The 12,354-nt window shown below is 51.8% G+C and overlaps 1 long non-coding RNA gene across 3 annotated transcripts; it reads right to left on the reverse strand.

Moving 5' to 3' along the window:
• Positions 1-660: 660 nt before the first annotated feature.
• Positions 661-3,123, reverse strand: LOC121143905. Of its 3 annotated transcripts, none has more exons than XR_005881203.1 (5): positions 2,957-3,123; positions 2,780-2,847; positions 2,339-2,508; positions 1,718-1,860; positions 661-1,388 (listed from the first exon to the last, which is right to left on the reverse strand). It is a non-coding gene; the product is annotated as an uncharacterized LOC121143905 (long non-coding RNA). The 3 variants fall into 3 exon arrangements; XR_005881201.1 differs by having other exon boundaries at positions 2,761-2,847; XR_005881202.1 differs by having other exon boundaries at positions 2,761-2,826; positions 2,957-3,121.
• Positions 3,124-12,354: the final 9,231 nt, after the last annotated feature.

The following is a 12,354-nucleotide window of genomic DNA, read 5'->3' on the forward strand; positions in this document are numbered from 1 at the left end:
GCCATTTCTTGCCAGGAGTATTGAAGTCTACAGTTTACAAAGTGTTTGTTTTAATTATAAAAATTGTCAAGGGGGCTGGAAAGATGGCTCAGTGGTCGCGAGCGCCTACTGTCGCTGAACAGTGGTGGTGCACCCCTTCAATCCCTGCACTTGGGAGGCAGAGGCAGGCGGCTGGATTTCTGAGTTCGAGTTCCAGGACAGCCAGGGCTACACAGAGAAACCCTGTCTTGAAAAATCAACTAAATAAATAATAAAAGAAAATGACGTGTCTGCATGATGGGTAAGTGCTTGCCATGCAGAGGTCCGAGGATGACTGCAGTTCAACTCCATCTTTATCTCTTACTTGACTTCCAGCCGCAGAGCCTGTATCCTCAGGGTTGTATAGCCGAACACTTTACCCCACTGAGCAATTTTGCTCCCCCCAAAGAGCTTTCTTGCCTCCATCACATTTTGTCTTCAATTCTCTGTTACTGTCATTTGACAGACAACAAAACTGAGGCCTAGAGACTGTAAGTCAGGAACACACAGCATCTGAGCTAGGAGGTGGGTCCAGGATTTGAACCTTACACGCTGGACTGCACCAAGATATTTCCTGAGTGTCCTGGACCTGCACTGTCCAGGAAGTCAACCCTTGCCATGCTTAGGTGGGGCTCTGACGGCATGAGATCTTTAGCTTTGGGTGTCAGAACTGGAGCCCTGACGGGGAGATGTTACTCTCAGGTCAGGTAGGGTGCCACACCCTACTCCTTAGGCTCTCAGACAGCCTCTGTGTCCTCAGTCTGTCTCCTCCAAGCTCCCAGGGGGCAGTTAGGGTACAGGAGGTCAGGAGGTTAGGGTAAGAGTGCTCCAGATTAACAGAGGAGCCTGACTGGGAGGGAACGGGGACCCAGTGCCTCAGAAAATGTGCTTGGCCTTTAGACTTTCCTCCCTAAGATAAACATGTGTCACGAAGAAGGAGATGGAAGGGGGGTTCTTGGTCCTCATTCGTTTGTTTATTTTGTGGTGCTGGGGAACAAACCCAGGGCCTTAACACATCCGGACAGGCAAGCACTTGGCCACTAAACCACACCCCCAGCCCTGCTCTTTCTTTCTCAAACTTAGGTTTGTTATGTAGCTCAGGCTAGTCTCTAACTACTAATCCTCCTGCCTGTCTCCACAGTGCTGGGAGTACAGGGGTATGCCACCACACATGGTTTTAATTGGCTTTAGTTTTCCAGGCAGAAGGCTCAGGCCTCAACTGCAGAGGTGACAGATGCTGAGCCAGCCATCCTTGGCGCTTGTTTGGGCTCATGGGCCAGGTTTGTCACAATTTTAAAGTTGAGCTTGAGGTGTGCTTTTGGCTCAGATGGAAGTAGGAACATTTTCTGTAGATCCATCAGGCCTCCAGCCTGGAACAGAAGGGTTTGTGTCTGGGCCTTGAATGATCCCCACTAACATACTCAGGCTCAGAGACCAAGGTCAGAGCTCATCCTAGGCTAGAATAAGAGAACAGGGAGACTCAACCTTGCTTGGTCCCTCCCTGCCCAGATCCAGCCCAGGATTCCTGCTCCAGAAGATTGAGTCAGACAGTGGCTTGGAGCCCCATAGCCTTAGGCTCCTGGTCTGGAGTGGGAGCTCCCGGTGAATGGGCCGGAGGGCAGTGGCGGAGGGGTTGCTCAGCATCCAGGTGAGAGTTAGGAACCTCCTCCTCTCCCTAAGCACCCACCCTGGAACGTACCTGCCAGGACTCAGGACTGTGATTGTCATCTTCATTTGCCACAGAGGCTGGTGACATCACTGTGGCTCGGCCTAGGGACAGCTGGACAAGTGTGGGTCAGTTCTGCCACGACCCTGTTCAGAGTTATGCATCCCGAGAAACCCCTGGGTGAAGACAGAAACTGAAAGTCCCTGCCACAGATGACTTCTGCCGTCACATCCCAGCATGCCCCTTGCTGCGTCCCAAGAACAGCTCTGGGAGGGGCTGGGTCCCTTGGTGACGTGCCCGGTCAGGGTGTTTGTTAGTGGGAAGGTAGTTGTAACCACTTTACTGAGGTTTTAGTTGCCCTCGTGGTTATGGCACTTGAGGCTCTCCTTTCTGCTCTCAGTGACAGGAAGTGTCTGTTACTCAGCTGACAATGTCCAGGTGCATAAAGGCCAATTGGAAACCAAGTCACTTAGGACTATATTGTGCGTGTCTCCAGATAAGACACTTGGATGTGACCCTAATGATATGTCCATCTCCTCTCCTGCTCTAGTCTGGCGTCCTGGCCTCACTCTGCACCGAGGAGACAGCAGCCCACCTGTGTGGCAGGAACCCACCTCAGTCTGCTCCCCTTGAATCCATGTTCCCCATCTCTACCTTGTTCTTACTCAGTCATTCCTGAGGAGAGGACGTGTCCTTCGTTTTCTCAAAGGACACCCTTACTGGCTGGCTTCCAGTGGACAAGAACAGAATGCTGGCTGTCTTTGTCTTCCTCTCCTCCTGCTCCGGCTCTAGTAAGCTCTGGATTCTGCTACCATGTTTCCAGTCTGCAAATACAGCAAGCTTGTTTCTGCTTTGGGGACTTTGAGACACACCTGCCCCCAGTTTCCCCACCTGTCTTCTTCATTCTCTCAACATTGGTTTAGAAAGGCCACCTTTCCAACCCTGCCCTCTGCACAGGGCCCCCCAAGCCCTCCCCCCACTCCAGTAGCCTATTACTGCTGGCTCAGCATCAACTCCTAGCCCTAGGCACATGGTCTGGTCCCTCCGTTCATTGCTGTTTTGGAGACAAGATCTACCTCTACAGCACAGGCTGACCTCCAGCTTCTGATCCTCCTGCTTCAGCTTTCTGAAGACCTGCAATTCTAGACGCAGCGGGTAGACAGCTGTTTAATACAGAGAAGTAGGAATTCACACAGTCCAGCAGGGAACTCTAGACCGCATGGTGCTGACCCACCAAGAAAGCCCCAAATAACACCAGAGCTACCAGCTGACCTGGAAACGTCACTCCAGGGTCCTGAAAGCTGGGGCTCCAAGATACCCACCACTGCTCTCCCGGAGTTGGGCAGGCAGGAAGCTCCTAAATGCCACCACTGATGTCACTAGTAGCCACTGGGTGGCTCTGCAGAAAAGCCTGCACTTGCTGGCTGGTAAACAGCTGGAGGGAGGCAGGAAATGACAGAAGATAAAATCCCAATGGCAGAGGCAGCCAAGAGTGACAGGGTTTTCTAGGAGCCGGTTATGTTTAGTGGTCATCCTGATTCTGTTAATTGATGCTTGAGACTGGCCTCAACCACGCTACGTAGCTGAAGACGACCTTGAACTCCTGGCCCTTCTGCCTCCCCCTCCTGAGTGGTAGGATTGTCACACACATTTTCTGTTGTGCTGGGGATAGAACCTAAGGTATCACACATGCTCAGGCAGGCATTGTCCAGACCCTACTGCCCAACTGCCCCTATTTTACAACAAAGAAAGTACCTGAAGGCTAGCGGAAGGCATCTTTCTTGGACTGAGTCACTCAGGGGAGGAAACAGCGGCCTGGCCAGCTGTCCAACTCTCCAGCCAGAGGGTGTCACAGGAGAATGAAACGCTGAGCCCCAGTGCCGCCCCACGTCACCTGTCCAGAGGATGTGCCACCACCCCACGTCACCTGTCCAGAGGATGTGCCACCACCCCACGTCACCTGTCCAGTAGGACGTGCCACCACTCCACGTCACCTGTCCAGTAGGACGTGCCAGCACCGTTGACCATCGCCAGAACCTCCACCTGCTCATTACCAGCTTTGTCCCTCTTGCTGCTGATAGGCACCAAGATCTGACGGCCGTCATCTTTTCCACCACTGGTCCCTGTTGACGTCACCATTGCTACTGCCATGATTGTTCCCTTTATGTGGCTTCACAGCCGTGGTGGCATCCAGCTGGCACTGAGGTCACTTCCTGGCTGCGGCACTCACATGTAATTGCTTAATGAGCTGGTTGTGCCCCGGCGTGCTACTAGCCTGCGCTCTGTGGGAGTCTTCACAGGCTCTGGGCTCAGTGGATGTGACTGTGACTTCCAGGATCCCAAGAGCCCCTAGGAGGTCATTCTGTCTGTCCTCCTGCCTCACTATCGCTTTGTCCGTGTAGTAGAGAAAAACAGCATCCTGGAACAGTTAAGAGCGTGAGCAGAAACCAGACCCGGTGGCTCTGTAACCCTGGCTCTTGTGAGTCTGAGGCAAGATGGTCGCTGGGCGTTCCAGGTTAGCTTGGCCAATAGTGTAGGGCCCTGTCTCAAAAACTAAAACCAAAACCTAGACAATGGATAAGTAGTACTGCTTGAGTTGTTCTAGTACAGCAAATGACCCCAACCTTGAAACCAGAAACCCAGCCTCAGTTAGCTCATCTGTAAGATGGGAACTCAAAGAACTGTCATACACGGTTAATATGGGCTCACAAGTGAGAGCTTGGCCATGTCTGGTGCCAAGAAGCCCTCAGGTAGAGTCTGCTTCTGTAGCTTTCTTTTGTCAAATATTTAGATTTTTGGTTTATTTCCTTTTGAGACAAAGTCTCACAATGTAGCCCTGGCTATTCTGGAACTCACTCTGTAGACTATGTTGTCCTGGAACTCACACAGATCCACCTGCCTCTGCCTCCCATGCTGGGACTAAAGGAGTGTGCCACCATGCAGACTAAATTTTCTTTTAGTTAATTATTTTTTTTAATTTTTCTAGTATTTTGAGACAGGGTTCCTCTGTGTAGCCCTGGCTATCCTGGAAGTTACTCTGTAGACCAGGCTGGCCTTGAACTCACAAAGATGCACCTGCCTCCGCCTCTCAAATGCTGGCATCAAAGGCCTGGCTAATTAATTTTTTATTTTGATTTTGACTCTGTTTACCAGCAGGTACCTACCTCCTCTCTGGCCTGTGGCTCTGCCCTTCCTGTCCTGCCTAGGCGTCCTGCTCAGCTCTCCCCAGCCAGCTTAGGTCTAGAGGAGACCCTCCAGAAGTCATTGCATCAAGTTCCTTTCCCAGAACAGGCATCCAGGTCTCTCACCTCTCCCAATCAGGAAGTCCTTCCTGTTGTCTGACTTGAATGTGGGCTGAAGCAGCAGTTTCCAAGGAGGAAGCTCCTCAGGGGACGTCTTGTGAAAGGGGTCTCAGGAAACTGGGTTGTGGGGTGCCAGGGCTTTAGGGGTAAGCCTGCGCACCCCAGAGTTGAAAGGGGTTCCAGACATTGGTACAGGGCAGGACATGTGGTTGGCTGTTCCACAGAGGGACTGTTCCTCAGCCCTCCTTGACTACCCAGCAGATTCTCAGCCCTTGGGGACCGCCTTGCCCTTCAGCAGGCCCCGCACAGGCAGCTCAGGACCGCTGTTCTCTGTGCCATTCCTGGTCCTCATGCTCAGGTTCTCACAGGCAGTTCCTGAGGTCCTAAGGCACCCCTCTCTAACTGCCCTTTGACCTCTCTCCCCTGGTCCTGGAGACTTTGGGAACTGACCTTAGACCCACAGCCTGGGCATGTTCCAAGCCCACCTCATCTTCTCTCTCTGACTTGGTTCTATCTTGGCCAGGGGCCCCAAGGAAGCAGAGACCTTTCCCATCTCTCCCCTGCCCCAGACAGCTGACGTTCAGAGGATGCTCACCGTGTACCAGGCTGAGTAGAGAGGGTGCTCACCGTGTACCAGACTGAGTAGCATGCCCAGCTGAGGCTGCCCAGGGCAGTTCCTCAACATGCATGATTTCCATTAATATCCCACAAACATGGTGTGTGGTGTGTGTGTGTGTGTGTATGTGTGTGTGTGTGAGTGTGTATGTGTGTGTCAGTGTGTATGTGTGTGTGAGTGTGTATGTGTGAGTGTGTATGTGTATGTGTGTCAGTGTGTATGTGTGTGTATGTGTATGTGTGTGTGAGTGTGTATGTGTATGTGTGTGTGAGTGTGTATGTGTGTGTGAGTGTGTATGTGTATGTGTGTGTGAGTGTGTGAGTGTGTGAGTGTGTGTGTATGGAGGTGGCAGAGAGCTTCACAATAAGTCTACAAAGGGCGTCTAACATGTGGCCCTGGGGCCACATATGTCCCAGGATTGTGATGAACATGTCCTAGCCCCTTTGTAAATGACAATAGTTTGTCATAATTTCAAAAGGTTACCACCCCCCCTCCCCCAGTCTTTCTTAGGGTTTGCAGACCTGGCTTCCAGATCCCCACTGGGGTCACTACTAAGGGCCACTTTGGATCTCTTCCAGTTCACCCTCCCAGCAGGGATCCCTGGGGCACAGGCATAGGCTCTGTAGGAATGTTGCCCCTGTGGGTCCTGCGCTGCCTTTTAGTGTGTAGAGGTCCCGGCTTGTCACCGAAGATGTCTCAAGGCTCCAACTTCCTGATTCTGCTTCTTCCCTTCCATTTCCTCAGCCAGAGCCTCAAGCCGCATGCTGCACCCTGCAACTGAGCCTCCCACGCTTCTCTGTGGTCTCTCCCCTCACCTCAGCCCAGCTCTTCTCCCACTGGAAAACAAAAGTTATGGTGCACTCCTTAAGCCCAGCACTCGGGAGGCAGAGGCGGGTAGATCTCTGTGAGTTCGAGGTCAGCCTGGTCTGTGGTACGTCCCAGGCCAGCCAGGACTACACACGCCTCCAAATAAAATAAAAATAAAATGTCCGTGTGACTTGCATGCGTATTCGTGATTGTTTGTGTTTGATTATGTGTGTCATGGTTACCCTGTGGAGGGCAGAAGTGAACACCTCAGGTGTTGGTCCCCGACTTCCCCTTTACTTCAGACAGGACCGATTCACCAGGGCTTACATGAGGCTGGCTGGGCCTTGAGCTCCCAGGAACTCTCCTGTCTCTGTGTCCCATCTGTCCATGGGAGCCCTGAGATCACAGATGTGAGAAACAGCATCTGGCCCTCTGCAGATTCTGGGAACCTGAGCTCTGGGCCTCAGGATCACATGGTAATTGCCCTATCTCTCAGCTGTCTCCACAACCCTTCTCTCCTGGGGATGCCAAGCTGTTGGCCCCTCCCAAAGGAAGCCCCTCAAGGCTTAGAATTGATGTGAGGACAAACTAAATGGGCTCCCAACTCCTGTCACCTGGCCTTTCTTGTCTGGTTTCTGTCACCTCTGTCACTGTCATCCCCAGCCCTCCCTCCCGCACGTGTCCCCTCTTCCTGCAGGGTTTTTTTCTCATCCTTTAGATTTCAGCTCAGTGTCCCTTTCTCAGGGACAAGGACATGCCCTCTTCCCCCAAACATAGTGAAGGGCCCAGCCCCTCACCCAGCCCCCTGCTTTGGCAACCGTGACAGGCTGCAGAAAAGACACAGCAAGACATAGGCCCCTGACTCAGCAGCATGTGCTGAGCTCCCGACCTTGCCCTAATCACTAGGAAGCAACCGCCAGATGCCCTCCATGTGGCGAGGAACCAATCAGAAGTTAGCTGGCGGGCTCTGGATGTGCTTTACAGTAACAGTGGGGTGCAGGGCACAGCAACCACCCTGGGAGGGCCTCTAGGTACAGCAACCTTTCTGCAGCTGACCAATCAACTCAGGACAGGCTCCCCCTGCTCCTCAGGGTGCACCAACCCTGAGACTGTTCCTATGCAACTAGCAGGACCCCCAGACACTCCCCTTGCTCTACCCCAATACATGCCCTGCCCCACTGCTGCTCAGGGTCCCTCCTGCTCCTCCTGCTGTGTCGGATGGACGGAGGACCCCGGCTAACTTGTAAATTAAAAAGACTCTTTGCTTTTGCATCCGATCTGGTCTCTTGGTGTTTTGGGGGTTCAGAGTCTGGGCACAACGTGTGTGTCTGTCAGGCCTCTGGTGCTGGGGTGGGGCACAGTGCCTGGCATACTTGTGAGGAGATCATGGGAGCCACACCCCATGCTGGCTTCTCTCAGGAGGCCTTAGGAAATAAATGGAGGATGAGTTTGCACCTGCAAACCTGCCAGGGTCTGGTCGGTATCAGTCCTAGGCTGCAAGAGCCATCTATTCCGGACTGATGTCTTTAGGGCTGTGCTCAGAACCAGCTGAACAGCCTCAGGTTCAACCCTGAGAGGCAGAGTGTGGATCAGGGAAGTCCTAGCTACCCAGCAGCATTAAGGATGAGACAGAGGCATCTTGTCATTTCAGGAGAGCTCTCAGTTAATACAGAGACCACGGTTTATTCAAGCATCCCCTTAAATAGCTTTCCAAAGACATCTATTTTCATGTAAATAGGGGCTGACTAGGAAACACCTCCTTTAACCCTAGAGATGGTCCTAGAACGTACACAAGCCCTCAGACTTTCTGTAATGGCGCGTCTCGCCAGCCTTCAGACACATCCCACTAGTCCCCAGGCATGTCCCACTGGCCCCCATGATGGGCGGGTGGTCTAGGTCTATCGTTACACAAACGAGAAACCATTCTCCACTGTGGCCGGGACATTGGGAGGTAACCAGTCGACATCTAAGAGACAATAGAAGATTCCAGCTCCTGGAATTGAGCTGAGGCCTATATCTGAAATAACGTATTCGGTCCCTGACACAAACCGCCGCAGGCAGGCGGTGGTTCAGTTCCTAGAGCGTTTGTCTCCTATGCACAAAGCCCGGGTTCGATGCCCTGCACACCCTAAACCAGGCCTGGAGGTGCACACGGTAACCCCACACCCGGAGGTGGAGGCAACAGGGTCAGGAGCTCAAGTTCATTGCTGGCTCCAAAAGACAGAGAACCAAACCACAAGGACAAAACTTCTGCTGGAGCGAGGGAAAGAGCAGGCGGGCGTGGCTGCCAGATAATCACTGTCCCCACAGCCAGGTGTGGCCAGGCTGGTCCCACCCGAGGGGCCACCTCCCATCCTGTCTGCCCCCTGCAAGATCACGGGGCTCGGTAAGACTGAATAATAACAATAACGATGGCAGCGGTTTCGGCTCCACCTCTCAGCCCTACAGCATCACAAGGCAGGACACAGCCAGCATCACCCCCACCGTTAACACTGTGCCCGGCTCCAGCTTCTTCCTTGAGCCAAGATAAATAAATGTGGGGCAGAGACTTAAAGCCAGGCTGCCCTGCGACCTCAGTGCCCCAGAGAGAGCTGGTGTCAGCTCTCTTTGGACCTTCTCTACTTCATTTTCTTGTCTTGCTGAGGAAAACCCCGGGCTCTACAAGCTTTGTACACCAAGTCACCGCCTCCCCTCCTTTCTGCTCTCCTTTAAGCCACAGAGGCCTCCTAACCCCTGTCCTGTCCCCTTCAGACTAGATGCTCAGCAGCCTTGAGCAGATACCACTCAAAGCCTCAGTTTACCTGTCTGTGAAACGGGCACACTAATCTCTGTCCATTTTGTAGTTAAGGATCACAAATGCTAAATGAGTTGTGTTAAAGTGTCAAGGGTTGGGAAAGAGAGAAAGTGGGAAATGATGTTTGACGTGCCTGAGGTCACCTTGAGCTGGCAGGGGACTAGCTCTGGCTGGGCTCTGTGGATGAGTGAGGTATATTTCGAGGGTGGGAGGCTGTGTGTTTGTGTGGGGGTGTGAGTGCCAGCCTTCCCCCGCACCCCAGGACTTCTTGGAGGTCAAGGAAAGCCCCACATTGCTTCTCATTTCAGGTTTCCATCGTATTAAATAAAAAGGTAGAAAGATTGCGTGGAACACGGCGCATTTTGAATGTTTACATGTAACAAATGAATGCTCTGAACGAGCACATAATGTAATGCAGCATAATTGTGCTATTCACGGGATAATTACAGGATTTATAGAAAATATTAATTCCTCCGCACCGCGGGAGGCGTGGTCGGGTAACGGGACACAAACTCAAAGCTGGCGACGGGCGGCCCGGCCTCCTGTTTCCCACGTACATCTTTGTCACTCACGCCACCGCTTCCGCGGCGCCACTGCCGTCCCACGGCTGGCAGCCTCCGCGTTCTGCAGACCCCCTCACCTCTTACGATCTTAGCCGCCCGCATCCCATGTTGCCGCCTCTCCTGCCTCCCCGAGACGCCCCTCCTCAGAGGTCCTCACACCCGCACCTCCACACCCTCCCCTTCTACTCAAAGGTGTGGGGATGCCTTGCGGGCACAAAGCCCGTCTGAAGGCCAGAGAACGGAACCCGCCACTAGCTCGCCACAGCGGTCTCTCTTTGAGACAGGGTCTCACTATGTGGCTAAGGCTGGCCTGGAACCTGGTATGCAGACCAGGCTGGCCTAAAACTCACAGAGTCCCTTCTGCCTCTGCCTTCCAAGCGCTGGGATTTAATCTGTGCACCCCACATGGTCAAAGGTCACTTTGCAAATGTCTTCCACACTACCCTATTGAAACCGCGAACCATTTCCTGTCCCCTTTCTTCTTCCTTCTCTTTCTTTTACACACGCACTGCACAAGCTCCTGATAGGAAGCCCAGGCCTCAAGCTCGCAATTCTCCTGCTTCGTGCATTTGCATATCTAGCTGGTCCTCCCTGTCTTTAAGAATTGTCAGGAATACAGACAAGCGGGCTGGCTCATTAGGTTGAGGTGCATGCCTTCAAGCCTCACAGCCTGAGCTCAAGTCCCACAACTTGCATAGTGGAAAGAGAGAACCAACTCCAGAAAGTTGTTCTATGGCCTCCACACCAGTGAGTGGCACAATGTCTGGAATTCATACATTGCAAACACACAATGAGTGTGCATGTCCACGTATGCACATGATTGGTTGTCATCTGCTGTGTCTCCTGTGTCCTGACTGTTGGAGCATAGTAGGTGCTTAAGATGCGCTGGCAGAGGGACAGAATGAGCTACACATTAGAGAAAAGTCTCAGTGCCTTCCCTGGGGCCCTCTACTGACCATGCCCTGAAGTGCATCAGTTTCTGTGCTCGTCTCAGGGTTTCTGTGCTATGGATTTCATCCTCCCAGCATTCTTACCTGGACAGGAGTCACGGCACCCGCAGGGGGAGAATTTGATTTTGTGACTTTCTAGATCAAATCACTTGCTGGTCTTCCCCCCCCTCTTTCTTCGTTGACTTGGGAATCATGATGGACATCCCCCCTCCAGGTTCATGACTACCCTGGAGTCCCCCCTTTCTAATTTTATTTCACCTATTGTGTGTGTGTGTGTAGAAATGGCTCAGCAGTTAAGAGTGTGCACCACAAAGCCAGGTGTAGTGGTGTGCACACCCCTAATCCCTGCACTCAAGGCAGAGGCAGGCGGATCTCTGTGAGTTCAAGACCAGCCTGGTCTACAGAGAGAGTTCCAGGACAGCCAGAGATACATAGAGAAACCCTGTCTTAAAAAACAAAACCAAACTTAAAAAACAAAAAACCAAACCAAGAGTGTTTACTGTTCGTGCAGAAGTCCTGAGGTCATTTTCCAGCACCCATGTTGGTGCCTCACAACTGTTTGCCATGATAGTTCTGGGGAATCTGGCACCCACTTCTGGCCTCTGCACGCCCTTGCATATATCCACATGCCTGCATATAGTCACACACCTGCATATAGTCACACACCTGCATATAGTCACACACCTGCATATAGTCACACACATGCATATAGTCACACACATGCATATAGTCACACACATGCATATAGCCACACACCTGCATATAGTCACACACCTGCATATAGTCACACACCTGCATATAGTCACACACCTGCATATAGTCACACACCTGCATATAGTCACACACATGCATATAGCCACACACCTGCATATAGTCACACACCTGCATATAACACACCTGTATATAACCACACATGCATATAGTCACACACCTGCATATAACACACCTGCACATAGCCACACACCTGCATATAGTCACACACCTGCATATAGCCATACACCTGCATATAGTCACACACCTGCTTATAGTCACACACCTGCATATAGTCACACACCTGCATATAACACACCTGTATATAACCACACATGCCTATAGTCACACACATGCACATAGTCACACACATGCATATAGTCACACACCTGCATATAGTCACACACATGCATATAGCCACACACCTGCATATAGTCACACACCTGCATATAGTCACACACCTGCATATAGTCACACACATGCATATAGCCACACACCTGCATATAGTCACACACCTGCATATAACACACCTGTATATAACCACACATGCATATAGTCACACACCTGCATATAACACACCTGCACATAGCCACACACCTGTATATAGTCACACACCTGCATATAGCCATACACCTGCATATAGTCACACACCTGCTTATAGTCACACACCTGCATATAACACACCTGCACATAGCCACACACCTGCATATAGTCACACACCTGCTTATAGTCACACACCTGCATATAGTCACACACCTGCATATAGCCACACACATGCATATCACCGCACACATTCATATAGTCACATACGGACACAAGAGACACATGTTAAAAATAAAACAAATGTGGCTGGAGAGATGACTCAACAGCTAAGAGCACTGGCTGCTT

The sequence above is a fragment of the Mesocricetus auratus genome, unplaced genomic scaffold, assembly GCF_017639785.1.
Source record: "Mesocricetus auratus isolate SY011 unplaced genomic scaffold, BCM_Maur_2.0 Super-Scaffold_100014, whole genome shotgun sequence".
Taxonomy (NCBI): domain Eukaryota; kingdom Metazoa; phylum Chordata; class Mammalia; order Rodentia; family Cricetidae; genus Mesocricetus; species Mesocricetus auratus.